This window comes from Agelaius phoeniceus, chromosome 4 (genome assembly GCF_051311805.1).
Source record: "Agelaius phoeniceus isolate bAgePho1 chromosome 4, bAgePho1.hap1, whole genome shotgun sequence".
NCBI lineage: Eukaryota > Metazoa > Chordata > Aves > Passeriformes > Icteridae > Agelaius > Agelaius phoeniceus.
In genome coordinates, this window is record NC_135268.1 from 9,554,180 (window position 1) to 9,560,253 (window position 6,074).

A 6,074-nucleotide genomic window follows, 5' to 3' on the forward strand; every position below is an offset into this window, starting at 1 on the left:
GTGTTTAACGTCCCCCCGTTTGTCATGTTCTGTGTCACGGGTGTCTGCACATATTTGTGCCGGAGCTGCTCTGCCCTGCCGCAGAGGCTGCTGCAATAGGACAAGGCTCAGGGACACGCAGTTTGTGGGGTGTTGCCGGACTCTAGATGATATTCCTAGATAGACAGAAGATGTTTGGAGCTGTGAAGATATCTTGCAGCCCTTTGACGTTTGTCCTCACTTTCTTTCAGATGCAGAAGGATAAAATCCAGGGCAAAATCGATCCACCCATCCCGAGTGAGGAGGTTCCCCCGAGCAGGTCAGTCACCGTTTGTCTCTGCAGGGAGAGTGTAAAGTGTGACTCTGTTACAGCTCTGTTCTTTTTCTTTTTAGGAAGCAAAGCTGGACATCAGCAGTCAAGGTGAGGTGGGCAAGGTGAGCATTGAGTAGCGTACAGAAGCAGTTAGTTGTTATTGCTCCAGTCTCACTTTCTGGTGCAACTCTAAGCATCCGTTCCTGTTTCTGCGCTTTAGGCAATCCACTCGGAGTACGCCAAGCCCCAGTCACCAACCGGCCGACGCGCCGGGTTTGCCGCTCTCCTGAGCCCTGCGGAAGAATCACAGGGCTCGGCGATGAAGCCTCTGCCTTTTCTGTTTAAAGGTGTCACCAGGGCAGCCTTCAGCAATGGCCGAGGAGTCGGTGAGTCAGGGAAGTAGGGAGGAGGAGAGAGGCTCCGCTCAGGTTTCAGCAGCGCCACATCACCTCGTCTCCTCTTACCCCACGGCAATGGCGTCAGCCTCTGAGTGCAGCTGAAGCATGTGGCCCCAGGAGCCGGGCATTCTTGGGAAAACAGTGAGTAGCAGAATTGTTGGGTTTTGGCCAATGTGCTGCTGAGGTTATGCATTGATATTTTGTTTACTTTATTGGAGCAGACGAAGAAACAACAGGAAGTTGTTTAACAACGGTGCCAGCAGGACCTTCCCAGCTGTCGAGGCAGCCTTCCTTTGCACCTGACACAGACCGGCATCCCCAGATGTCTGAGAGATAAGTAGAGGGCTACGACCCACAGAGGGGATGAAACCAGGGCGCAGGGCAGGGACCCACCGGGAGGGGTTTTTGAGTCTGCTTTGGAGACGGGGGTGTCCACGAAGCGGCCCCTTAGGCCTGGGGGGGAAATAAAAGCAAAGTCTCACTTTTGATCACAGTGCTGAGGTGTGCAGGGCAGAGCAGTCCCGGTGTGTACTGTGTCATTTGTCTGTTGTGTGTTCTGTGTGGTTGGATGTGTCATGTCCTTTACCTTAGGCCTTTGAGGAGCCTAGCAGAAACCCTGGCATCACTGTTAGCATCTGTAATCTCTACATTCCTCAGCCTGGTACCCAGGCCATTGAACCTTTGACTCGGGAGCTCCGACAGGCATCAGAATTGCATCTCTCTTTGGAAGCATCCAGTCAGGTGGCTTTTCAGGTCTTGTTCTGAGCTGCACGGACAGCCGTGCTCAGCAATGCTCCATTTCAACGGATTAGGCTTTGTAAGAATGCGAGGTTAGGGAGAGGATTCTGACCGTAGGATTCCTGGGTATCCATCTTTGCAGTTCTTGGAATAAATCATTCAGCCAGCATCTTCCTCCAGGGTTTTCTGAGCCTCATCAGTTTGCCATCTGTCTCACCTTGGTCATCTCCTTTTGCATTCTCTGAGTCCTTGCAGCCACTTTCCTTGCCAGGAGCTTTCTGTTCCTGTTGTGTCCCCCCTGTCTGTCACGTCCCGTCCCGTGTCACGGGTGTCAGCACACACATTTGTGCCGGAGCTGCTCTGCCCTGCCGCATAGCCTGGTGCAGTAGGAGAAGTCCCTGGGAGTTTGTAATGTGGGGTGTAGTGGGACTCTAGATGGGATTTGTAGACAGACACAAGACGTGTGGAGCTCCTAAGTTATCCTGCAACAGTTTGACTCTTGTCCTAACTTTTTTTTCAGATTCAGATGGATTAAATGTGTGCCAGAGGGCCCCATCCCGGGTGAGGGGTTTCCCCCGAGCAGGTGAGGCACCGTTTGTCTCTGCAGCAGAAGTGTAAATGGTGACTCTGCTACAGCACTGTTCTTTGTCTTTCTTTTTAGGAAGCAAATGTGGATACCAGCTGTCAAGGTGGGCAGTGGAGAGCAGTAGTTGTTATTGCTCAGGTCTCAATTTCTGGTGCAGCTCTAAGCTTCCGTTCTCGTTTGTGCGCTTTAGGCAATCCACCTGGAGTATGCCAAGCCCCAGTCACCAGCCGGCCGATGCTCCGGGTTTCCTGCAAATGTGAGCCCTGTGGATGCATTACAGGACTTGGTGATGAAGCCCTGAACTTTTCTATTTAAAGGTGCCATCCAGGTGGCCTCCGGCAGCTGCCCAGGAGTTGTGGTGAGTCAGGGAAGTAGGGGGGAGGAGCGAGGGTCCACTCAGGTTTCAGCCGTGCCAAATCACCTCATCTCCTCTGAACCCAGGCGTCCCCTGTGGCGACGGCCTCGGTCTCTGAGCGTGCCCAAAGTGTGCGGCCCGAGCAGCTGAGCGTTCTTAGGAGCACGGTGAGTAGCAGACTTGTGGGGTTTTGGTCAATGTGGTGCCACGATCAGGCATTGATGTTTGGTTCTCTTTAATACAGCTGTCTAAGAGACACCAGCCCGGTGCCAGCAGGACCTTCCCAGCTGACGAGGTGGCCTTTCTTTGCACCTGAGACCGGCATCCCCAGATGTCTGAGAGAGAAGTAGAGGGCTATGACCCCCAGGGGGGATGAAAGCAGGGTGCTGGTTTGGGAATTACTGGGATGGGTTTTTGAGTCCGCTTTGGAGGTGGGGGGGGGGGGTGTCCATGAAGTGGCCCCTTAGGCCCCATAAAAGCAAAATCTCACTTTTGATCACAGTGCTGAGGTGCGCAGGGCAGAGCAGTCCCGGTGTGTATGATGTCCCTTGTCTATTGTGCCTTGTGTGTTGTTTGGGTATCTCATGTCTCTTACCTTAGCCTTTTCAGGGGCCTGTCAGAAACCTTGGCATTGTTCTTATCGTCTGTGATCTTTGCATTTGTTGGCCTGGCACCCATGCCATACAACCTTTGCCTGGGGAGCTCAGACATGTATCAGATTCGCATCTCTCTTTGGAAGCATCCGGTCAGATGTCTTTTCAGGTCCTGTTCTGAGCTGTACAGACAGCTATGCCCTGCCAGGATCCATTATGGCAGCTTAGGGCTTGAAAGAATGTGAGGACAGGTAGAGGCTTCTGACCGTAGGATTCTTGGGCATCCATCTTTGCAGTTCTTGGAATAAATACTTCAGTTAGCATCTTCTTCCTTCAGTGTTTTCTGAGCCACATCAGCTTGCCATCAGTCTCACCTCGGTCATCTCATTTGGCATGCTCTCGTTGCTCGCAGTAATCCTTTTTGCCAAGAGATTTCTGTCTGTGTTGTGTGCCCATTGTTTGTCGTGTCCTGTCTGTCCTGTGTCACGGGTGTCTGCACATATTTGTGCCAGAGCTGCTCTGCCCTGCTGCATAGCCTTGTGTAATAGGACAAGCCCTGGGTGGTTGAAATTTTTCATGTGGGGTGTACTTGGACTCTAGATGCTGTTCCTAGATTGATATAAGGTGTTTGCAGCTTTTGAGTCATCCTGCAGGTGTTTGACATATGTTCTAACTCTCTTGCAGGTGCAGATGCATTGCATCCATGGCAGAGCACCCCATCCCGGGTGAGGGGGTTCCCCATAGCAGGTCAGTCACCATTTGTCTGTGCAGGGGATGTGTCAAGTGTGACCCTGTTACAGCGCTGTTCTTTGTCTTTATTTTTAGGAAGTATAGCTGGATCTCAGCAGTCAAGTTCAAAAGGGTAAGGTGAGCAGTAGCCTTTCTTGTTGCTGAGGTCTCAATTCCTGGGGCAAGTCTAAGTCTCCATTCTCGTTTTTGTGCCTTAGGCCATCTGCTCGGAGCATGCCAAGCTCCCATCCCCAGCTGGCCGACGGACCGGGTTTGCCGCTCTCGCGAGCCCCGCGTTCCGGGCAGCCGTCAGGAACCGCCGAGGAGTTGCGGTGAGTCAGGGAAGTAGGGAGGAGGAGCGAGGGTCCACTCAGGTTTCAGCAATGCCACGTCACCTCCTGTCCTCTTAACCCAGGCGCACCCCACGACGATGGCGTCGGCCTCCGAGCGCGGCCGGAGCGTGCGACCCGAGGAGCCGGGCCTTCTTAGGAGAAGGGTGAGTAGCAGACTTGTGGGGTTTTGGCCAATGTGGTGCCACGATCAGGCATTGATGTTTGGTTTCCTTTGATATAGCTGTCTAAGAGACAACGGCCCGGTGCCAGCAGGACCTTCCCAGCTGGCGAGGCGGCCTTCCTTCGCACCTGACATGGACTGGGATTTCCATATGTCCAAGAGATAAGTCAAGGGCTACGACCCACAGAGGGGATGAAAGCGGAGTGCTGGGTCGGGGCTCCTGGGGGGGGGGGGGGGAGGGGGTTGAGTTGTCTCTGGAGATGAGGGTAGCCAAGATGTGGCCCCTTAGGCCACGTAAAAGCAAAGTCTCACTTTTGATCACAGTGCTGAGGTGCGCAGGGCAGAGCAGTCCCGGTGTGTATCGTGTCCCTTGTCTTTTGTGTATTATGTGATGTTTGGCTATCTCATGTCTCTTATCTTAGCCCTGTGAAGGGCCTGTCAGAAACCTTGGCGCCATTCTTAGAATCTGTGATCTCAGTGTTCCTCAGCCTGGTACCCAGGCCATTGAACCTTTGACTCGGGAGCTCCGACAGGCATCAGAATTGCATCTCTCTTTGGAAGCATCCAGTCAGGTGGCTTTTCAGGTCTTGTTCTGAGCTGCACGGACAGCCGTGCTCAGCAATGCTCCATTTCAACGGATTAGGCTTTGTAAGAATGCGAGGTTAGGGAGAGGATTCTGACCGTAGGATTCCTGGGTATCCATCTTTGCAGTTCTTGGAATAAATCATTCAGCCAGCATCTTCCTCCAGGGTTTTCTGAGCCTCATCAGTTTGCCATCTGTCTCACCTTGGTCATCTCCTTTTGCATTCTCTGAGTCCTTGCAGCCACTTTCCTTGCCAGGAGCTTTCTGTTCCTGTTGTGTCCCCCCTGTCTGTCACGTCCCGTCCCGTGTCACGGGTGTCAGCACACACATTTGTGCCGGAGCTGCTCTGCCCTGCCGCATAGCCTGGTGCAGTAGGAGAAGTCCCTGGGAGTTTGTAATGTGGGGTGTAGTGGGACTCTAGATGGGATTTGTAGACAGACACAAGACGTGTGGAGCTCCTAAGTTATCCTGCAACAGTTTGACTCTTGTCCTAACTTTTTTTTCAGATTCAGATGGATTAAATGTGTGCCAGAGGGCCCCATCCCGGGTGAGGGGTTTCCCCCGAGCAGGTGAGGCACCGTTTGTCTCTGCAGCAGAAGTGTAAATGGTGACTCTGCTACAGCACTGTTCTTTGTCTTTCTTTTTAGGAAGCAAATGTGGATACCAGCTGTCAAGGTGAGCAGTGGAGAGCAGTAGTTGTTATTGCTCAGGTCTCAATTTCTGGTGCAGCTCTAAGCTTCCGTTCTCGTTTGTGCGCTTTAGGCAATCCACCTGGAGTATGCCAAGCCCCTGTCACCAGCCGGCCGATGCACCGGGTTTCCTGCAAATGTGAGCCCTGTGGATGCATTACAGGACTTGGTGATGAAGCCCTGAACTTTTCTATTTAAAGGTGCCATCCAGGTGGCCTCCGGCAGCTGCCCAGGAGTTGTGGTGAGTCAGGGAAGTAGGGGGGAGGAGCGAGGGTCCACTCAGGTTTCAGCCGTGCCAAATCACCTCATCTCCTCTGAACCCAGGCGTCCCCTGTGGCGACGGCCTCGGTCTCTGAGCGTGCCCAAAGTGTGCGGCCTGAGCAGCTGAGCGTTCTTAGGAGCACGGTGAGTAGCAGACTTGTGGGGTTTTGGTCGATGTGGTGCCACGATCAGGCATTGATGTTTGGTTCTCTTTAATACAGCTGTCTAAGAGACACCAGCCCGGTGCCAGCAGGACCTTCCCAGCTGACGAGGTGGCCTTTCTTTGCACCTGAGACTGGCATCCCCAGATGTCTGAGAGAGAAGTAGAGGGCTATGA

The 6,074-nt window shown here is 53.2% G+C and overlaps 3 long non-coding RNA genes across 5 annotated transcripts; all 3 read left to right on the forward strand.

Moving 5' to 3' along the window:
* The first annotated feature begins 917 nt into the window (after positions 1 to 917).
* LOC143693815 (uncharacterized) lies at positions 918 to 2,367 on the forward strand. 2 transcript variants are annotated; one of them, XR_013181793.1, is made up of 4 exons: positions 918 to 2,011; positions 2,090 to 2,117; positions 2,205 to 2,218; positions 2,332 to 2,367. It is a non-coding gene; the product is annotated as an uncharacterized LOC143693815 (long non-coding RNA). The 2 variants fall into 2 exon arrangements; XR_013181792.1 differs by having other exon boundaries at positions 2,205 to 2,364.
* A 1,184-nt stretch (positions 2,368 to 3,551) lies between these two features.
* LOC143693917 (uncharacterized) lies at positions 3,552 to 4,391 on the forward strand. 2 transcript variants are annotated; one of them, XR_013181928.1, is made up of 4 exons: positions 3,552 to 3,709; positions 3,788 to 3,829; positions 3,910 to 4,187; positions 4,265 to 4,391. It is a non-coding gene; the product is annotated as an uncharacterized LOC143693917 (long non-coding RNA). The 2 variants fall into 2 exon arrangements; XR_013181927.1 differs by having other exon boundaries at positions 3,788 to 3,824.
* A 94-nt stretch (positions 4,392 to 4,485) lies between these two features.
* Positions 4,486 to 5,712, forward strand: LOC143693816 (uncharacterized). Its single transcript, XR_013181794.1, has 4 exons — positions 4,486 to 5,356; positions 5,435 to 5,462; positions 5,550 to 5,563; positions 5,677 to 5,712. It is a non-coding gene; the product is annotated as an uncharacterized LOC143693816 (long non-coding RNA).
* The last annotated feature ends 362 nt before the right edge of the window (positions 5,713 to 6,074 follow it).